At 42.0% G+C, this 23,226-nt stretch overlaps 1 protein-coding gene across 2 annotated transcripts in view; it reads left to right on the top strand.

Annotated features, from left to right (window-relative positions):
• Positions 1-23,226, top strand: part of CRIM1 (cysteine rich transmembrane BMP regulator 1) — a 555,578-nt gene that overhangs the window by 524,899 nt on the left and 7,453 nt on the right. The window lies entirely within an intron of this gene.

Consider the following 23,226-nt stretch of genomic DNA (forward strand, 5'->3'; position numbering starts at 1 on the left):
CTTGTGTCCATGAAATACTGTGCTTTGCAATGTAACCATTTTGTCCTACATCCATCTTCTATTTTTACTTGTTACAACATGTACAGTCAAGCTATATTATTGTTTTTTATGTTTTCTGGAAAAATACCAGGTCTAAAGATGCTCATATGTGTTACCCTATGAATAACATTGGCACTAAGCACTATTTTCACCAGCCAGGTCAGTTACTCTCCTGCCAGAAGCCGTAACTGTTATGAAGGAGGAACAGTATATCCTTTCCTTAATAACAACACTGCTATAGAGAAAGAGCTACACTGGTTTTAGGACCTAATTGTGCATTTTAAAATAAAAAGAATCCTCCGGCAAGAAGATGCATTCTCTACCGCTGATTATTCTCTTTCCCTTTAATAAAAAAGCACAATGCCTGTTGGCAAGACACATGATCAGTACTCTGATATTCATTGGTGTGATCCAATGAAGGCACACGTTCTTGCCAGGAAGTTGACCAATCCTTTTTTTAGGCAGTGACTAGCAAAATTGCCACTTGGACATTATTAACTTGGAGTCGCTTTTCTTCAATCCCTGTCTTCAAACTTATCAGCTGCTGTATGTCCTGCAGGAAGTGATGTATTCCAGTCTGACACAGTGATCTCTGCTGCTAGGAACTGTCCAGAGCATTAGCAAATTTCCATTGGAAACCTCTCCCGCTCTCCAGACTGGAAAGAATACACCACTTACTGCATGACATACAGCAGCTGATAAGTACTAGAAGATTTTTTTTTTTAATAGAAGTAAATTACAAATCTCTGGCACTTTCTGGCACCAGTTGATTTGGAAGATTTATTTTTTATTTTTTGCTGAACTACCCCTTTAAGAATCTGGAAAGAATCTTGCAGAAGAAATTACTGCAGTGGAGATGGGATCGCTCTGCTCCATTTACCTCAAACTTCTTATACTCTTAATTCTCTGTTAGGCTTTAGGGAATTTACTGGGTGTCTCTCTGGAGCTGCATCTGAAATAAAGAATATTGTTCTGCTATGAAAATATTTTAATCATACATAATCACTATCCACATCCCAGGACCTATCATTGACTTATCCTATAATTACACCAAATTTACCTACGCGGTATAAGCCAGGATAGAAATGAGTGGGATGACAGCTTTATCTTATAGCCTAGTCTGGTTCACCACCAGTGTGACTACACTTCACTCGCTCACTTTTAGTATAGTTAGAATATGGACCAAAGAAACACTTTGCCAGGAAGAAAGAGGGATTTTTTTAAAAGTAAAAAAGAAAATACCCTTTTGTTCTATTGTATAAGTGTTAATAAAATCTCTTGCAGCATAAAAGAAAATAATCTGGTTAACCAAATGCTATGGGATTGGTAGCAATCTGTCTGTGTAATTCCATAAGCCCTACTTTCTGACACTGAATCCCAGAAGCATGATCATCATGCCACCCAACAACACCACAACCCATCTGTAGAGAGGAGCATAACTCCAGCATACTCAAGTCTGATCGTTCGGCATTTGAATGCTTAAGAAGTTTGATGCAGCCCTAGGGAGTCTTGGAAAACATGGATACAACCTATGGAATATGTCTGTATCCATGTTTTCTCAGACTCCCTAGGGCTGCATCCAACTTCTTCAGCCACCGGTATTCAAATGCCGAACGATCGGACTCTAGTTGCTCGAGTTGCGCTCATCGCTAGTCATCTGGTTATACTGAGAAATGACTGTTAGAGGCTGAAAGGATTTCATCTCTTCTAAAATTATTACAATAGGAGACTCCTAAAAGACGACTTAAAGGACACCTGTCAACCCCCGTGCCGGGGCGACAGGCTCCCAACCCCCTGTTATATCCCCCTATGCTCACGTGATCCCGCTGGGTCCCGCTTCCTGAGCCGGTCAGGTCACGGAGATTTCAGCGCCCGAAGCCCGGCGCGCGCGCTGACAGCAGAGTCAGATGCCCATAGAGAATGAATGGTGAGTCCGATGCTCCGTCATTCTCTATGGGCATCGGACTCATCTCTCAGCGCGCGCGCCGGGCTTCGGGTGCTGAAATCTCCGTGACCCGACCGGCTCAGGAAGCTGGACCCGGCGGGATCACGTGAGTATAGGGGATCTAATAGGGGGGCGGGAGCCTGTCACCCCGGCACGGGGGGGGGGGGGGGGTGACAGGTCCTCTTTAAAGGAAAAGTCTGGCGAAAATTTTTATTAAAGTATTGTATTGCCCCCCAAAAGTTATACAAATCACCAATATACACTTATTACGGTAAATGCTTATAAAGTGCTTTTTTCCCTGCACTTACTACTGCATCAAGGCTTCACTTCCTGGATAAAATGGTGATGTCACAACAGACTCCCAGAGCTGTGCGGGCTGTGGCTGCTGGAGAGGATGATGGCAGGGGGACACTGAGGGACACAGGGCACTGGAGGGACACTGAGCATCCTCTGCCATCATCCTCTCCAGCAGCCACAGCCCGCACAGCTCTGGGAGTCGGGTCGTGACATCACCATTTTATCCAGGAAGTGAAGTTTTGATGCAGTAGTAAGTGCAGGGAAAAAAGCCCTTTATGTGCATTTCCCATAATAAGTGGATATTGGGGATTTCTCCTTTAGGCTGGGTTCACACTATGTATATTTGAGGCTGTATTTGTGAGGCTGTATAGCAACCAAAACCAGGAGTGGATTGAAAACACAGAAAGGATCTGTTCACATAATGTTGTAATTGAGTGGATGGCCATCATTTAATGGCAAATATTTGCTGTTATTTTAAAACAACGGCTGTGGTATTGAAATAATGGCCGTTATTTACTGTTATATGGCGGCCATCCACTCAATTTCAACATTGTGTGAACAGATCCTTTCTGTGTTTTCAATCCACTCCTGGTTTTGGTTGCTATGAGGACCTGACATGAGGACCAAATACAGCCTCAAATATACATAGTGTGAACCCAGCCACAAAGTTTATGACGCCGTAATGCAAAGTAAACATTTAAAGGCATTTACATACAACGTGTTAATACATAGAGAAGTTCCATAAACCAACACACTATAGATTTTCTGCTCCGTAACATAGCAAAGGCTATTTTACAGGAAATACTGCCTATGTCCTCCTTTAGTACTAGAGCTTCTGAGGTGACTGCCACAAGGTGATAGGAAACCTGACACAATTCCTTTTTATCTGCTTTAAAGGTCATGTTCTTACTGCTACGCTACATGTAAGGCTGAGCGGTCTTTGGCAAGATTAAAAACATTTTGTAAGCGAATGTACTGGTAATTAAATGTTACCTATCTATGTTTCAACAAGACATGTTCTGTTTTTCATATCTGTGTGAAGATCTGTTGCCCATCATTCCCATACTAGTCTGGCCATATAGTGCTGCATTGTATGGTCTTATATAATTACTTTAGGTGTATAACCAGGCAGTATACATGGGAAGTCTTGGGAGATGGAGTCCCACATTGGTCTTTGAAAATGGTAAAATAATGAACACTATTATATTATCTGTAATTATGGAGGAGTCAGAACAATAAGCATATCCCTTAGTTCCCTCCAGTGGCTGGTCCAGCCTTTGTTTCTCAGCTCCAGTGGCTGGTCGTAACTACCATTTTGAAGATCAGATTAGAAATTGTTGGGAAAAATCTGATTAATTGGTAGACATTACGGTGTCTATTTTGCTTGGATTTCTGTGGATTATTTTCATGAATTGTCATTTTATGTTTTCCATTCTGAGGAATTTATGCTTGTAGTTGTCTGAATATTATTAAATTACTATTGTGGCAAAGACCTATTATAGCCTCTGGTAGCGATCCAAAATCCATTTTATTCTAGGACAGATAACCTTTATCTTTGTGGGTGGAAATCCATTCATGTTTTATGATAATATTGTAATTCTGGTTACAACCCCCATTAACCTATCAGACAGTGCGGCTTCTCTAATTATTTTCAGATACCATATTAATTCTCATATTAACAGTGAAATACTATGGGAGGGAAACATTACAAAATAAGCACTGGAAATAGATAACCTTCTGGAGTGTATGCTTACAATCGTAACCAGCCATCTTCATTACTTATGAATATTTATGCAACTGATTCGGAGAGCTCTGGGCTATTATTGGTATATGGTAGAGCCGTACATTTTAAGTATTAGTATACCTCTGAGTACAACCCTACCTCATAGAATATAGCAACATAAAACACAACAATCACTGAGCTTAGGTAGATCCGTGAAAAAAATAGAATATAGAATAGAAATGGCTTACATTATTCTTGCTCTGCAACATTTCATTTCATTTCTGTAACTTGTGGTTCCACCACATGCAGAATACTATAGGTGTAGACTGACTGGTCACATACTATTGACCCCACCGTGACTTTGAAACATCTTTCTGCCTGAACCCATACATTTGGCAGTTCCACCTGCAGGTGACAAAACATTGATCAGGACCTGTGATAATAATGGACCATGTTATTGGACACATAGATTGCAAGCTCTATGATAAAAATGTCCCTTATCTCTATCCATTGTCTTTCTGTTTTTGTGTAAAGCCAAAGGGATTATTGGAAATTTCTCTCTACGCCGGGATGCTTTAACCAGTTGCGGACACCAAGCAGTCATTGGACAGCAGGCTTGGTAACACATGTTTGTTGAGAACTCCCTCCTTGTCATTCAGTTTAATCTCTCATTGCAATTCCTGGTGGTGTGTATATATTCTTTAAGCCAGTGTACAGCACCTTATATCGATCACAGATAGCATTCATTCAATTTTGAGCCGCTTGAAGTACATGGTCCAATGATTTCGGTTGTCTTATCTGTCTGCGTTGTGATAAGCAGAATAATAGTCAGCCCCATACCAATAGTCATTTAGTTTGTGCTAAGCGTGTCTGACATAGCTGTAAAGCTCCTCTTCCACCATCAGAACCCTTGCAGCTAATAACATTTTAAAGAAGGAGTTCATGCAATTCCAGATCAATATTTCTATATAAAATCAGACACGACTTGGGAGTGTTTAAATCTTTGACGACAACAACGTATAGCTTTCCAATTTAATATCTTGTTCCTACTATGGTGGTGTTTACTTATTAGTTTTCTAACATAAGTGTAATAGAAAGTCACAGAATAGTATATTGAGGTGATTTACTCGCACAGGCTGCCATACGAACAAGTATCGTAGTCTATCATATGTTGACATGCATATGATGAATAATGGCAGATAAATGATCCTATGTTCTTCATATGAATCTCTATACTCTAGATATAGCAGATCAGTTCAAACCTTTGTTTTATTCAAGGTCAGTGACTTTAAAGATGTTAATATCATGTGCAGGGAATAACTTGCGGAGAAGCACAGAGCCGGAAGCCTGATATAAAAACCACAACAATAAGTAGTTGTGATGCCCATAGGAAGCGATCACATCATCTCCATTCTTAAAGGCAGGGTCTGGGTGCTATGAACAACGCTGAATCTTTTTTTGTTTGAACATTTTTATGCTGATCGGCCTTTGTGTTTTATATTAGTGGTGGGCTAAACCATCAGGACATCCAACTGAGACTTTCTGACAAATTTTCTTTTGTGTTTTGGAATACATAGTGACCATTCTGTAGATTTTATTTTCCAGTTATTGTCAGATTTAATTCCTAACAGGAATCTTCTCAGATTTAATTCCTAACAGGATCTTCTCAGTATCATCTTTCACAAAAAGACTTCTTGCCCATCTAGAAGTTTCCAAATTAAACATTTGCAGACTATCTTGGTTGTGTTAAAGTTTGGCTTGTGGTCTTGTTATGACTACATGTTAGAACATTATACCTAAGGATAAGGATGGGTTTTGGACTGGATCCTGCCCCTTGAGATCAGGAAAGCCATTTCCAAATGATCCCTTCTTTAGGGATGAGCAAACCTCGAGCACTTGTCCAAACCAAAGTGCTCTGTATTTGAGTACCAGTGGCTGAAGAAGTTGGATGTTGCCCTATTGATTCCTGAAAAACATGGATACAGCTTATGGCCACCGGTAATCAAATACTCGGACACATGCTCGAGGTTCGCTCATCTCATGTCTTCATACACGAGGTCAAGCCTGTGGTTGGGCTAATGGTGGTACATCCTGGGTTATTATTGGTGGAATCTATCAGTGTGATGTTTATGGGGCATCTTCAGGCATGCTTTTATATGAGAATATGTTACTGTCTAGGTTGGTTAGACCAGATTTAGAAAGTCACATTCAATAACATCATTTAATGGTTTCACACACCATTAAGAATGACGGCCATCCGTTAATGGCAAATAACCGATGTTATTTTTTAACAATGGCCAATATAGTGCAAATAACGTCCTTTGTTATAAAATAATAAAAACAACCATCATTTTGACTGTGTGTGAACATGAACACAGCCTCAAAGAAGTGTTCCTACAGGTTCATGGTTCTTCACAGTGTTAAACAGAGGAAACAATGATGTTAATAGCATGAGATTATTCCAACTCCAGAATAGTCTTTTTTCCGGTTATTAAGCGGCCATTATTTAACTTTATAACCAAGTACATATGTCCTGCACTTTGTGATTTACTTCTGTGCCCCCAGAGACCGGGGATCTTGTAGCAGTAGTTACTGTCCCTATTATTGTACTAGTATTTATGCTGTAGGACCAGGATCATCACTCGTCTTACCGGCAACTCATGTTGCAGTTGGAATGCAACTTAATAGGCATCAGACAAAATCTGCACAAGCACTTAATCTGGCCTTGGTTAGAGACACTGGTAATGTATACTCCCTTGACACCTGGACTGTTGCTGGGTTCTAAAGTGATACAAATGCTCCCTATGAATAATCAGCTTTTCTTTATTCCATCATATATTTATCATTATGCAGAACAGATAGAGATGCAGGGACGGTGCTAGTATTAAAGCTTCTAGGGAAAGATCTTTAAACAATGGGATTGTCCATGAAAATGAACAGCAGTTGCCAACTGTGACACAGCACATTAGTAAATAATTAGACAACATGGTGTTATTATGAATTAATTGCATAGGCACTATGACAATTCATTGAGAAATCCATGCAGCATCTGCTATGGGATTGTGTCATTTCATTTCCAAAATGGGAAGCTGGGTCTTGCCAAAAGTGCTTCATAGTTGATGAGAGTGGCTGCAAACTCATGATCAGAATAAACAATAGGAATATGTGTGACAAGTACTATGGTAATACGAACACAGTGGGCATAGCCCTTGGCAACCACAGCCTTAAAGGGGTACTCCAGCGGGGGGGCACTTATTCGCTGGGACCGGGGAGGAGGTGGCTGAGGGAAAAGACGTTCACTCACCGATTCCAGCGGCGGGTCCCACATCCCGCCTCCTTCACTGAGTGGCTGAGCGGACCTGAGACGTCACGTCTCGGGCCCCCGTCAGACACCCAGAAGCGGCCAGGAACCGCGCACCGGAGCGCCACGATACGGGACCCGCCGCTGGAACCGGGGAGGTGAGTGGATGTCTTTTCCCCCCAGCCACCTCCTCCCCGCTCCCAGCAAAAAAAGTCCCCCCCCCCACTGGAGTACCCCTTTAATGTTATGTTTACGTTTATTAAAGGTATTATAAGGGGTTTCCCGCAGTTGGCCTTTTTTTTTTATATACTGCAGCCTATCCATATAAAACAATAAACATGTTATCCTTACCTGTCCGTGCTCCCTCTGTGTCCTCCTCTGGTGTCACCGGAGTCACCCACTGACTGCAGAGCCTCCACTTCTGAGACAAACTCGTCTCGGGAGTAACAGCCAATCACTGGCCGCGGAAATGTCCCTTCAAAGACGAGTGTTTCTTTGAAGCGGAGGCTCTGCAGTCAGTGCGGGACACTGGCGACACCAGAGGAGGACACAGAGGGAACGCAGATAGGTAGGGATAACATGTTTATTGTTTTATATGGATAGGCAGCAGTATATTAAAAAAGGCAGATTGCTGAACAACTACTTTAAGTAAAGCAAAGGTTTTTCTACTATTTTTGAGCACTTTTGAGGGGTATTGAAACACATTTACAGCTAAGGGTAAAACAAGATGTGTTAATGCCTAGAATAATAATTTAAGTCTTATGGCGTTTGCTCTTTTTTGTGTTTTTTGGTTCCATGGTTTTGTGTTGCTTTTCTTCTATCCTTTTTCTCCATAAGCATTTCTATAGAACCTGTAGAACAGCAAAAAAGTTTTATAAATAGTTTTTTTTTTTTTTTAACTTACTGATAGGTTCACTACCATTCTTCGTGTATTTGTACAATTAATGCTGCGTTTACACGAAACGATAATTAGTCCGATCGTACGATTAACGATGTCGGAGTAACTATTTTTTTTTTCATAATGATCAGCGTTTAGACGGTACGATATATCGGACGGAAAATTCGTTTTGCAATCGCTTAAGCCTATCTCACACATAGGAAAAATCGGTGAACGACTGTTTACACGGAACGATATGCGATTTTTTTTACGAACGACGATTTTAGAACATGTTGTAAGATAAAAATTAACGATTTCTTGTTCGTCGTTTGATCGTTTACACGTACCATCATCGTTCGAATTCGATCGTTATCGTGCAAATTCCCTGCATAAAGGGAATCTGTTATCAGTTTCTCAAAGAATTATTAGTTCACAGGGGTATTCTGCAAACATACATTTTTTAAAGTGATATTGTCACCCTCTTACTCTATGTGCAGTTCTCCACACCATCCACAAGCCTAGATGCTGCACATTCAATATATACCTGTATAATACTTTTCTGCTCTAAAATTAGTGGGGCTTCACGGCAGTTGGGTCATCTCTCCTATATGGACAGTGGAAGTTAGGCTCCATGTCCCGGGTGGGCAGAGTGCCTAACTGCCATGAAGCCCGCGTAGGTGGCACTGTCCACTGATAAAATGAAACGTTTTACAGCATAAAGAAGACACAGACAATTTTTTTACAGGTAAATATTGAATGTGCAGTATCTTAACTTGTGGATGGTGTGGAGAAAAGCTCATAGAGTAAGGGAGTGACAATATCGCTTTAGGCTACGTTCACGTTCAAACTAGCGGAATTCCGTGGTGGAACTGTCTGCCGCGGAATGCCGTTAACCTTCCTCTCATAATACGAGTCCATGGGAGGCGCGCTGCTGCTCTCCCCGCGCTGAAGAATGAACATGTTCATTCTTCAGCACAGAGAGACGCTGTGAGAACAGCAGCGTGCGCCTTCCATAGACTCCCATTATGAGAGGGAGGCTAATGGCATTGTCCGCCGCGGAATTCTGCTAGTTTTGCTACGTGTGAACGGGGCTTTAAAGCGAATGTACCAGCAGTACATCGCCTTTTAGTTTTTACCATGAATGGACCAGTGCTGGCATGGGGAACCACGGCCCAGTTCCTGCGCAGGGAGCTGATCTATTATCGAGCACCGGCCTGGCCTGAAGCACCAGAGGCCAGTCCACCCCCCGCCCCAGTGGGACTGGTGCCCGGCGCCTGTCTATTGATGGTATATTCGCTCTAAATGTTGCTGGGGCTGTTATGAAAATAATAAACACATGTTCATTTACTTTGGTCCACTGGGGCATCTCATGTAATGTCTTCCGGCTTGTCATTCTTCCTCTAACTTCCAAGATAGACCTGTTGCAGTAGTGATGGTCCTCTCAATCAATCACCACTGGAAAGCTCTTCAACCAGTGATTTGCTAAGTGTTCCATCACTGTTGAAACAAAGCCATCTTAGAAGTTGGAAGAAGAGCGACATTTAGGAACCTACAAGACGTATAACGGGATACTCCACTGGGTAAGGTAAATATATGATTTTTTTTAATTTTTTCATAGCGCTCCCAGGAACATTAAAAAATGTATGTACCCAGAATACCCCTTTAATTATCACCCAGGCAACAGAGCTTTGAATTATCCTGAACTGACTTCTTCTCAGATGGCTCAGCTTTAGTAATAGATACTGTATCTCCCTATTTGTGTATATAGAGAAGTCTATCAAGCAAGCATAGTAGGCAGGGATAAGCTGGCCAGTACAACTAAGTTGCCTCTTCACCTCATTTCAAAACTGGTTATTAAACTATGTTTTTTCTAAAACTTTGCACCATTTCAAAGTAAATAATAGATGGCTGTAATTGGGGAGCCTCTCCCTGGTTCATGCTGTCCATGGTTCAGGCAGAATGATACTGCTGTTAGGTTCCCTGTAAATGTGAATAATGACAGAGAATATTGCTGCTATGTTACTTAGTACGTTTACTACATTAAAAAATAACATTTCAAATTCTTCATAGAATTTGAGATATTATTAGTAATGTAAATGACCAAATGTTTGACTGGTTCATTTACCTTCTTCCCTTAGCCTCCTAGGTATATCTGCAGCAAGCAAGCGACCAGTCAGTTTTACGAGGATTGCATCAATTGCAAAGCCCAGTGTCATTTGTTAGCACAACATGACTGATGCACCAGTGGTCACGTACTAAGTCATAGGACATTAGAAGGCAGAAACAGCGTGAGCTCTCGCCCTTGGTAACACAGCCTCTCGGAGGGAGGCATAAGGCTTGACACTAATTGGGACGAACACTGAAAATATCCTAAAACTCCAAAACTGAGGATTATTTCCATCCATATATACAATCTACTTTTTTTTATAAAGGATAAAATCTCTGCACGCAAAGTCACAATTGACAAAATCACATTTATCATTGTCATGTGTTGCTTAGGTTAATGCTGAACCTTTATGACAACAGCGCTTTCACATTTTTCCAGTCTATAATTTCTGGCCTGGTTTGTTCTTCTGTGTCAGTAGTACTTTTCAACAACCACACAAATGTGTAAGAACGGATGTATTTTTATTGGAATAATCCTTTGTGAGATTCACCAGTCAGAAAATAATGTAAAGGTTAGTGACTCAGAGTAAATCTTTATTCACCGCTCATCTATAGCATTGGTCAGGTAAACACAGCGGTTTTAATTGTGATTTATTGTTATCGTGTTAGATTAGTAGATCACTGTGTGTTCATGTCTCTAAAGAATGTAGCAAAGTGTATTAGCTACATTGATACAGCATTTAACTGTATTAGATTGTCTTCAGGGTACGTGGAGATGGCCCAGTATGGACGGCAATGGTAAATCAATACACTTAATAAACTGCCTTGCTTTCTTCAGAAATGTTCTCTGCCAATTGATTTTCTATATATTTTTTGTACCCTGTGTACATACAGAGCATGTGATGGTGCGTGCGGTGGCTCCAAGCTACAAAATCTATGTTGCCTTCACAAGCCTTTTTTTTTTTTTTTGAGCGTAATACGTCAGTACCCATAGAGACCTAAATTACATGCCCCAAGAATGATCAGCTAAGATTACATGCTGATGCTAGCGCCACGGCTTACATTTATAGAGGAGCCAAGACCACTGTCATGGACGGATGTCTGACATTCAAACAGACACTGACAGAATGTATTGACTTTTATGGGATCCATCAGGATTCTTACTGTCAAAAATGCTGAAAAGCTTGATAGAACATTCAATAGAAAATGAATAGTAGTGTAAGCAAAGCCTTGGATTATCCCTGAAGTGCAGCTCACATGATGAATATATATTAGGATATTGCATTGCAGTAAAGTACTGTTATATTTAATGCATAAAGAGTCTGTGAAGCCTCATTTATTTGAAACATTAGCTTAGGCAGATATCCCTCCAGGGAAGGATGGTGGTGGTCTACTAGAGATTGTTCCTGCCTAGCCAGGAGCTTCTCTTGATGAGGGGCACCACTTCGAAACAGCTGTATGTGGAGGGAAACCTGGCTTTGGTCTTTCCATTGTCATATCCTTAGACTTGTAAATTGCGTTGAATATTGACTGAAAGGGCAACTTAATATGGTTAGTTAAGGTAAATGAGGCTCCAAAGATTTTCTTTGTATCTTTTTATTTCCCAGGGGGCAATGCACCTAGGTTTTCACCGTGTTGAGCAGTTTTACTAGCAGCTTACAGTGTCTTCTTCAGCTGGTCTCCCTGAGATCAGTGATCGTTTTACCATGATATTTAATGCATGACCCCTAAAAAATTGGTGCTTGTTGGAGAGCTCCCTAGGATGAGTAGCATTCATATGCCAAATGAAAGTTAGGGGTATTTAGGGTTTTATTAGTTACAGTCAACTTTTACAAAGTTTAAAGGGCCCAGTGATGTGCAGAAGTGGTATGGTCTCTAGTCGATGGAAGAATCTTCTAACCTCCAACAAACATGGTTAAAGCATGGGCCACCACATGTTCTTCCTCCATTACCTATTTTGCTTAAAAAGAATGAAGACAACCCACTGTCCATACTCCTTATTGCAGCATATAGATGTCATAGATAGGTGGGTCCCCCCTGAGCCCGAACAGAGGCATTTTATACAAAGTATTCCTATTCTGGGGGACTTTTGAGAAGCAAGTGTATTAACACAGGGATGCTACTTTCAGGGATTTTACTTGAAAGATCTAGGTGTTGTGGTACTGCTGCGGCACTTGTTACAGGACTCAAAGTGGTAGTAGCTCTCCATGGATCCCGACACGCCCATTAAAAGGTTGACCCTGGTGTTCCCCTCTATAAGTGTAGTGATACAGGTTAGGAAAGCACAGAGTCCATGATAACTTATACAGGAACCATGTTCACTTGGCAGTTTCTTAAAAGAACAGTAGAGTCATTTTTAAATGACCAAGTTTACACAGTGTGTTTTACACTTGAAACTTGAGTAGAATTTGCCAGCAAGGTCCCTTTAAGTTTTGTAGGAGGTACGTTAGATTTTTAGAAAGTCTCTTGATAGTTACTTGCGTAAGAAGGCTTGTAGTTGAGGCTAGAGGGACTACCAGGAGGGTGTCTGTCCCATATCTGAACAACTGGGCACCATTTCTTTATATGAGACAACTGATGATTGGTGTTGGGCGGACCTGTCAAACTGTTCAAGTTCGGCAATATTCTCCAAACCTAAACACTCGGCATGTGATACCCCACAGCTGCAGAAGTTGGATGCTGCCCTAAGAAGTATAAACTATGGACGTTTCCTGTGAATGGCTGTTTTTTAATGCTACTTATGGCCGGAATTAATGAACATAATCATTAATTTTGGCCGTAGGTAGTGTTAAACAACGGCCATTCACAGGATTCAGCAATTGGTTTTTATGGCATGGGAACATAGTCTGTGGCTCCAGGGCCGTTTTAATACATTGGTGGGCCCAGTGCACAGGCCTCAAGAGTGCCCCCCCCCCCCAACCCAGCGTTATCAGAATCAGAGCTCCACACACAGTATGATCCCCTGAAAATGTCCCCACACTGTATTTAGAGCCCCAATACATATGGTAGTAACCTCATAACGATATCACCAATGATACCATTACATAATACCGCCACACCATGACCACTATCACTACAGCCCTATAACAGTTACATCCATTTACTCACAGGGAGCGTCTTCTCGGATCAGAGTCTGTCACCTTTTCTTTCACTCCATCCAGCCTGGGCCACCATGAAGTCTTCTCCTGGCTGTGAATCTTCTCTCCAGAATCTGCCAGAGAAACATTTTAGGCTCCAACACATACAGTAGTAAGGTCCCCTGTACCCCTATACAGTAGTTACCCCCCTATGTACCCCTATACAGTAGTTACCTCCCTATGTACCCCTATATAGTAGTTACACCCCTCTGTGCTCCCCCACAGCTGTGTGCTGCCCCCAGTAGTATATAGACACCTGTGTGCTGCCCCCAGTACTATAGATCAATAGGTGCTACTCCCAGTAGTATATATACCCCCTGTGCACCCCCCCAGTAGTATATAGACCCCATTGTGCTGCCCCTAGTATATAGACCCCTTGTGTGCTTCCCCCAGTACTATAGACCACTAGGTGCTGCCCCCAGTAGTATATAGCCCCCTCTGTGCTCCCCCAGTTATTTATACCCCCATGCATCCCCCAGTAGTATATATACCCCCCATGCAGCCCCCAATAGTATGTATATCCCCTGTGCTCCCACAGTAGTATATAGTCCCACTGTGCATTCCCCAGTAGTATATATACCCCCCTGTGCACCCTCCAGTAGTATATATATCCCCTGTGCTCCCCCCAGTAGTATATAGTCCCCCTGTGCACCCCCCAGTAGTATATATATCCCCTGTGCTCCCCCCAGTACGCTTTTTCCAGTTATATATAACCCCTGTGCATCCCCCAGTATATATATATATATATATTCCCTGTGCGCCCCCGAGTAGTATATAGCCCCCATATGCGCTCCCCATTATATATACCAGTTATATATACCCCCTGTGCGCCCCCAGTTATATATACCCCCGTGCGCCCCCCAGTTATATATACCCCTGTACACCGCCCAGTTGTATATATATCCCCTGTGCGCCCGTTGTGTATAGCCCCCCTCTGCACTCCTCTAGTTATATATACCCCCCTGTGCGCTCCCCCAGTTATATATATACCGCCTGTGTGCCCCCCCAGTTATATATACCCACCTGTGCACCCCCCAGTAGTATATAGCCCCCCTCTGTGCTCCCTCTTATATATACCCCCCTGTGCACTCCCCCAGTTATATATACCCCCCGTGCGCTCCCCGTTATATATACCCCCCTGCGCTCCCCCAGTTATATATATATACCCACTGTGCGCTCCCCCAGTTATATATATACCCCCCGTGCGCTCCCCAGTTATATATATATATACCCACTGTGCGCTCCCCCAGTTATATATATACCCCCTGTGCGCTCCCCCAGTTATATATACCCCCTGTGCACTCCCCCAGTTATATATACCCCTGTGCGCTCCCCGTTATATATACATACCCACTGTGCGCTCCCCCAGTTATATATATATACCCCGTGCGCTCCCCCAGTTATATATATATCCCCCTGTGCGCTCCCCCAGTTATATATATCCCCCTGTACACTCCCCCAGTTATATATACCCCACTGTGCACCCCCCAGTAGTATATAGCCCCACTGTGCCCTCCCCGAGTTATATATACCCCCCTGTGCGCTCACCCCAGTAGTATATAGGCCCCTCCTGAGGCACCACTAGTAGTATAGCCCCCCGCTGTGTGCTGCCCCCCGTTATATAGCCCCCCTTTGTGCTCCCCCCTCCCATTATAGCAAATAAAAAAACAAACACTTTATACTCACCTGGGTCCGCGCGTTCCTCTTCTCATCACTTCACTCTTGTGGCTGCAGGCAGTGCTTTGCCTGCGGTCACAAGAGGCTGCTCTCCCCTCTCGCAGTGTCGGCGCTGAGTGACGTCACTCAGCGCCGATACCACTACGGAAGAGCGGCCTCTTGTGACCGCAGGTAAAGCACTGCCTGCGGCCACAAGGATGACTGACAGGGAGGGAGCCAATAGCTCCCGACCTGTCAGTGCCGCTGCTGCCACCTGTACCTATGAGCGCTTGTTACGAGCGCTCATAGCTACAGTGCAGAGCACAGCAGCAGGCGGGGGGGCCCTGCAGGGGGCGCCATGGATGGGTAACTTGGCAGGCTGGTGGCCGGAGCCCTGTGCGACCCTGTGCCGGCCCTGCTTAGGGTGGGCCCTGCTTAGGGTGGGCCCCTTTAACCAGTGGGCCCGGTGCCGGTGGTTAAAGCGGCCCTGTGTGGCTCTATCCATGTTTTTCTTGCAACCGTAGGGCTGCATCCAACTTCTGTGGCTGCGGGGATTAAAACGCAGAGCGTTGGCTAACCCAAACAGTTTGACAGGTCCACTCAACTATTTACTGTATTAGAGCACTGATCTGTTGCTTTCTTCAGTACTTTGCTAAATTTCCTTAATCCATTATATGATCAGGAATTTCCTATTTAAAAATACTCCCAGTGTCAAATTTCATCCAGAACTGGCCTCTGACGTGGTTTACCTTGTATGTATTTGCTGTTTTGACGTTTTCCATGTGTTCTGGACCAGCATAATATTTTTAATGAGAATATTAAATGTCACATCCCTTACAATTAATTGTTCCAATGACATTTAAAACCAATCTGACTTTACATAATGCCTCCAGATATATTCATGAGATGAGCCACCTCCAACAGTTTCCCACAGATTTATTTTCTGTGCATTAAGCTCTACTTGACTTTGGATTCATATTGTTAGTGAAGTGTCACTATGTAGCTTCCTTCTGTTGTGTGCACTGTAGGCCTTGTCGTGTTAGTTTGCTAGAAGGGGCAGTTGTTGTTTCCATGGGTCAGTAGGGGTGTAATTATACTGGAAAGGATGCACATTGATGTTGCAGCTGTACTGGGGATATATGTATGGGGCCCTACAGCTATTGCAAATCTACAATTCCCATCATGCCCGATCACCCATTGGTTGTCCAGACCTGATGGGTATTGTAGCTTTACAACAGCTGGAGTGTTGCTGGGTGTGCACCACTATTGTAGATGTTTCCTTTAAATGTATGTTACAAACCATGACTGTCACTTATTTCTGTATAATAAACGTGAAAATATTGAAATCATGGAATACAACATATCATGATAATGATAGAAACACGGTCCTTGGATTAGTTATTTGAAAGTTACTCAGCCATAGGCAAACTAGGCCAGACATTGGCAGATGGGAAGAGGTTGATGACCAAGGTTCCACATCTGTTAATTCTGAACATTTCATATGGAAATATCCGCTTTTTCTGTGCATCAGTCAACATTGCCCACCCAACATAGACATAGCAGAATTTCATGTCAGATGTGGAACCCTCACCAATCCTGAGAATGGAAGACCATGGGGCTTTTGATCATTGCTGTGTGTTGAGATCATTGGGCATTGAGCAGTGGCAGGACAACAGGTAAATATCCCTTAAGCAATATGGCTCTCATTACCAGTCTATCAGAAGTTGTCTTCCAAGTTTCCTAGAGCCCTTTATAGCTGTCAATGCATTGATAACAAAGCAGAGGCCAGCACGGCAGCCTTGCCATTCAGAATTCTAGGAAAGCTGTCTTTGATTACAGTGGAGCTCTAACAGCAAGCTTTTTATTGTCCAAAGTTTTTCAACAGATAAAACTTCAAAACTGCTAAGTAGAATTTTTAACAACTTGACTTGATTTATTCTTACTGGAGGTTTTGTCATTTTTTATAGGAAAGTGATAATTAATATTGTCAGTAAAACTTGGTCCCCTTTAAAGTGAGCCTCCCGGTGTGCCCATTGTTTCTTCTAGGCTGAAATTAATCCAGCACAAGATAATTGCTGTTTGGCTACAATGCCATTCACTGCAATTTCTGGACTTTGACAGTTGTGAGTTATAATGAGATGGCAGCTATGAAGGAGGAGTAAGATAAAACTTGACTATCAGCCTCAAGCAAGGCAAAAAAGAACACATTTTAATATATTCATGAGGCTGAATAAAACAGTGGAACCTACAGAAAGGGTTTTGTACGCACCAGATAAATGACCAACAATATAGTCAGACGAAGACGCCTACAGAATAAATCCCTGTCCATTATACACTGGTAACTTTTACATGTGATTTGGATGGAGAGAGTGTAGTCACACAAAGGGGAGGCAGGCGAGGCGGCATCCATAGTAGCATTTCTAATCATCATGTAGAGTAAGACAATGGAAGGAAGGTTGCCGTAAATGAGACTGAAGACAATGGGGATATTGGAGAATCGCGGATGCAGAGTGGCTTATTATGAACATCAGGTAACACATCATGAGTGATTCAAAGCGAGTAGTAGGTATTTGTGTTGTTGTGCCACATCTCATAGTTGAATTAATCAAGTGTAATTTAGATATCAAAATTGGTCATTTGTTGTGCCCTAGTGCCATCTAGTGGGCAAAATGATGGCACTACTGTAATAACAGGCAATGCAGAATTTTTCATTTCCAAACATCTTGAACCATATTATGTTTCCTATTGCCTTTTTTTGCTATTTTTAGGGCATCACATATATAGTGTTGATACTTAGAAAAGACAAGTGATAGATAGGTTTTCATTACTGGTAAATGGTTTATTCTGTTCTTGTCATATGCATAACATCACAAACATCCTTTATAACAGGGATGAGTAAGGTCTTCTGGAGTCCATACCTTAAAAAAAAAGATTGTCTGCATAAAAAGACCACTTGGTCCATCTAGTCTGCCCTTTTAGTATTTATCTTATTATCTTAGATATATGTTTATCCTAGGTATATTTATATTCTGTTATTGTAGATTTGTTCCAAGCATCTACTACTCTTTCGGTAAAGTAATATGACACATTGCTTATAATTTTTCCCCTAACTAACCTCTAACTGTGTCACTGAGTTCACTTTTTTTTTCTAAAAACACTTTCCTCCTGAACATTAGTATTTTAACATATTTAAAATGTCACTGTCATTATATTTTTTTAAATCAAATGTAAATGTGACATAAAGCAAGTTTGCAATTTACATTTATTATTTTTTTGTTGTTGATATCATGCTGTAAAACAATAGCTTACCTACCAGAAATCCAGGTCCAGTCTCCTGAAGGCAGACTTACTGTTTTTAGACTCGGGGTTGGGGGGGGGGGGAGAGTCAGAACACAGGAAGTGCCGTTTATTGCAAACTTACTTTATATTACATATACTGTTAATTTAGATTTCTCGCTGCGAATTTGTAGCGAGATCCGCTGCGGATACTTGCCCATTCACTTCAGTGGGCTGACATACTAACAGCATGATTGTTCCCCACTGTGAGTATGTCAAACTCAGCGCCATTAACCCTCGCAGGCTTCAGGGGCTGACACTGATTGGCTGACCGCTGGGAGCCCCCGAAGCAAGCCAGGTCGGGGACCCGGTACAGTATGTTTTCGGGCCGCGGGGCTTAATGGTGCTGAGTTTGACATACTGGCAGCAGGATAACAATCCCGCTGAGAGTATGTCAGCCCATTGAAGTGAATGGGCAAGTATCAGCAGGGATTTTGCTGCAGATACGCTACGTGTGAACCCGACTTTAAGGTTTCCATCATGTCCCCCTTTCTTGTCTTTCCTCTGGACTATCCAAATTCAAATCCTTAAGTCTTTCCTGATATGTTTTATGCCTGACACTCTCCACCATTTTTGTAACCCATCTTTAGACCCATTCCTACTGGTTATACAGCCCAGCATACGATTTGCTTTCCCCACCACCTGGTTGCACTGGTGACTCATTTTAAGGCTGTCAGAAATCACTACCCCTAAATCCTTCTCTTCTGCAGCTCAGGGCCTCTCGTCCCTGGGTTCTGGGAAAAGCTGGATCAAAAGTCCTGGAAAATTTCTGCCAGTTTCCCAGGACTAGATCCAGCTTTTCCCAGCACCCTGAGCAGCACTGATTTCAAAGGCAGCCCGCTGATGAGTGGATTTCCATGATAACAAAGCGATTTGCTTCGTTATTACTGTAAATTCACTCATCTCTAGTTTTAATGTTTAGGACACATAAATAAAAAAAAATTAATAATAGTTAATAGCTTTAATAAAAATTTTTGGTAATAGGTTATAGACTAACCCTACATCCAGTCATGAAATCAATGCTTCAATCCATCCTTTCTATCAAAGTGCCTTAGAAGTAGGGTCTCGAGGTTTGTACACAGCATTCTCTATACGCCTACACACTGCGGTGACGCATACTAAAAAGTACCTTCACTGCCATGGTTTTTCCTTTCATTCTCTACATAGGTACTGACAGCTTGTGAACAGTGTGTTCAGATGTTTCATCATAACCTTACGTGTACTAGCCATGATGAGCACTGTCAGCTACCACATAGAAAGTTTTAGGTTACTAGTTACGAATCGACCTTTTGAGTTTTTATCTAAATAGCTGGCAGCATTTTCCTAATAAAATGACGAAGCTGTTGGAGCTGAATAATAGGTGGAGATTCACTTTACGTCGAGTAAGTTTCCATCCAATTTGTAGTTTTTTAGTAAGTCATGTTCAAAATGCATGTACTGTAGGATGTAGGAAGCTGGTACGTCTAGAGAACAGCTAAATCTCTATATCAGGTAGAGGAAATAGATACATTTCATTGTTCATTCCAGTGATTCTACCCATCACCTGTGTAACATGGTGCGCATACATGACTTAATTTAGCTGTCATCCTCCAGAACTATTTATAACCTCCAACTATCGAGGGAAAAGCACCACTGTCACCATTGGAAGTGAAGATTTGAATCTTGAAAGCATCTAAAACTTGAAAAAATGATGATGCTCTAGTTATAAAGCTCACTGTCTGTAATACTAAAGGAAAGTTCCAGTTACTGCTTCTTCATAAACTTGACATTGTGAAGAAATGTCTCAATTTCCCTACTAAACCTATTTATAGGGGTTATCCCGCAGGAAAAATAATAGTAAGTGGTGCGTCGGGAGGAGCGAGAGAAAGTGTTACTTTTCCTCCTCCCAGCTAACAGATTTTAAGGAAATGTAACACTTCTTTTTCAGCTACTATTGTCTATATTTGCCTATCTACCTGTGTAGGAAAGAAATTTAAAACTGTAAAAACTTGTAAACTGTAAAAATGTAGAAACCATGTTGTAACAGCTAGCACTAGGATAGGGAACCTTGTCTCTCTAGCTGTTGCAAAACTACAACTCCATCATGCCTGGACAGCCAAAGCTTAAGCTGAGCTAGTATAAGGAGCTCTATGCCTTTTCAATGTATTACAACTATAGCACACATTGGTGTAGGCTTTTGCACATTTTAGAAGTGTACTATATTTGTGGTGCAATTTGTGCCAAGAGAGCTGATGTGCATGCCTTTTTATGTTTTAGGCACATTTGTGCACCTCATGCAAGGTGTGGGTGGCTTGGTGGAAAGCAGTGTGATTTAGTTGGAAGAGGCATGGCCTTCTTACATCAAAAATTGCACAAAAATTTTGGTATTTAATAAGACAATAGGGCAGATGGCATTAACCATAGAAAAGGAGATGATTTTCCATGGCATACACCAGCTGTAAGCATTGGGGCAGGTGTAGACTTGTGCGACAGATGCAGATCATGCCAGATTTACTAAAAGACCTCTTAGTAAATCCATTCGGGTAAATGGACAAGGGGCTTTATGAGTACACCATTCTTAATAAATCTTAATTTATTCCGGCCGCAGGTAGCTGAATGGCCTTTGTTTTATACAGTGTGTGAACATTGCCTAAGAGTTGACATGATTTATTACACCACCTGAGCCACCAATTTTGGTTCAAAACTGCCACCTAGTTTTTATTAGATCGACAAAAAGCCTTATTATCTGCCATCCCTAGAACATGCTGCATTTGGGGAAAAGAAAGCTGCTGGCCCAAAAAGCAACCAGAACACAGAAAAGCATTGTTTGTAGTGCGCTTAATTTCCCAATTGACATTCATCTAACATCTGGAAGCAGTATCTTTCAGCCAAATGTTATTTGTGATACCAGCCGTATAGAGTAGGGTGCCAATATCTTTTAGAACCTTTTAAGCGGCTCTGTTAACTCCATATAATGGGGATGCAACTTAAATAGCTAAGCTAGAAAGCAGCAAGGAATCTAGAAATGGACCAGTGACACCATTTAGTCACTAACCTATTATTTACTATTTAGTATTCTCTAGGCCTGACTTGTAGGCCTCAGGTAATGGGCTATCTGACGGTATTAACATATGTATAAGCTCTAGTTACAGAATGGCTTTGCTGTAGGTAAACTCTATGTTCTGAAGCTAGTTCTTCTGTATATTAAAGTGACAGCAGATGTTTATCCTGAATGTTTGTATCTCATGTATTAAACAAAGAAGATAAAATATCCACATTATTAAAATGACAGCAATGATGTATTGTCATTTAAGGGAGCAACATTATTCATTCTCAGTGCTAAAGTGTAGACATACCCAAATGTGAAGCCTTGCCGCAGATTGTATGATGTAGATGTCTGTCACTAGCTGTGCTGCTCTGCATGTTCATTGCTGCCATAGGCATTCCACACCTGCTGTTCATTTCATTTGAGATAATAAGACAGACAGAACGTCTGCCGCACTTCCCCGAAACTGCAATCTAACGCTGCTGCCTCATATTAAAATGACCTTTCAGCTCACTAACTTTCAATATTTTCTATACAGTGATTTGTCCCACTTTCATCCCTGCCCGATGTCCGCTCTGTATGACGTCTGCTATACAAAGCAAGCAGTTGTTGATGCTCTGACTCTGACTTTGTTTTTTAACACACTGAACTGTGGCTTATTCATGTATCAATACTTTCTTAATGCCCAGATTGGCTCTCTTTTATTGTACTGCTACCTTCTGTGCTTTACAAATCATGTCGTAAACATTCACAATTAACCTACGTGCATTAGGCCTTGTGCACGTGGCTCTGTGGAAGCTGCTCCGGAACCACATGGGGTCCATATTACAGAAGCCGTATTAACTGGTTCCATGATGACCATTGCAAGTTTAAAGAAAATAAATGTACCTTGGGGCCATAACTCTACAAGCAAAACAATTACGGTAATTGGTTTAGTAGACGACCCCCCCCCCCAAACATCATCCCGGAGAAATAATCACATAACTAATTCAGACAAAAGTGAGAAATAACTGCTGGAAACCACAAATCACTTTATACATAGAGGACAGGAGCTCTTCAGCAGAATCCTGTACAATACATGTTGTGCACCAAAAAGACAGAGCAGAATTGCCCTCACCTGGTGTACAAAGGAGCAGCTTATCCATGCACGGGTAAAGATCCTGGTACTGGTACCTGAGGCTATTGTAACCTGACGGACCACTGTACTGCTGTGTATTGCTTCAAATCCATCAGAAAATTTAAGGCACATGGAGTAGTGTTGAGTGGACAGGCCAAACTGTTTAGGTTTGGCGACATTCTCTGAACGCTCGGCATATGACTCCCCACAGTGGCAGAGGTTGGATATTGTCCTTGCTTTAGCCAAACAGTTTGGCCTATCCACTAATATGGAGGACTTCAAATAAGGTTATTTAAAACTATGTTCTGCTTGTATGTTTTAAAGGATGTGGGTATATTTAAATAATTTTTTCCATTTACATCTCATGGTTCAAAAAACATTTTTCCCCATAGGTCTTTATTAAAAAGTAAAACCCATTCGAGGAGCTGACCGTTTGGTTTTCAACCCTTATGTCTCCTCTCTTATGTGATCTTTCTAAAGTTATAGAGGAACTATCAGCAGGTTAGACGAATCTAACCTGCTGATAGCGCCCAGGACACTGAGGAGGAAAGTGTGTGTCTTAACTTCCTCTTCGGCACCACTCCTGTGCTGTTAGTCGGCATAATCTTTGGCTGGGAGTGTCATCCCATCCCTCACAGCTTCATCCAGCCCGCCCGCTCCATTGATG

This window comes from Dendropsophus ebraccatus, chromosome 15, assembly GCF_027789765.1.
Source record: "Dendropsophus ebraccatus isolate aDenEbr1 chromosome 15, aDenEbr1.pat, whole genome shotgun sequence".
Taxonomy (NCBI): Eukaryota; Metazoa; Chordata; class Amphibia; order Anura; family Hylidae; genus Dendropsophus; species Dendropsophus ebraccatus.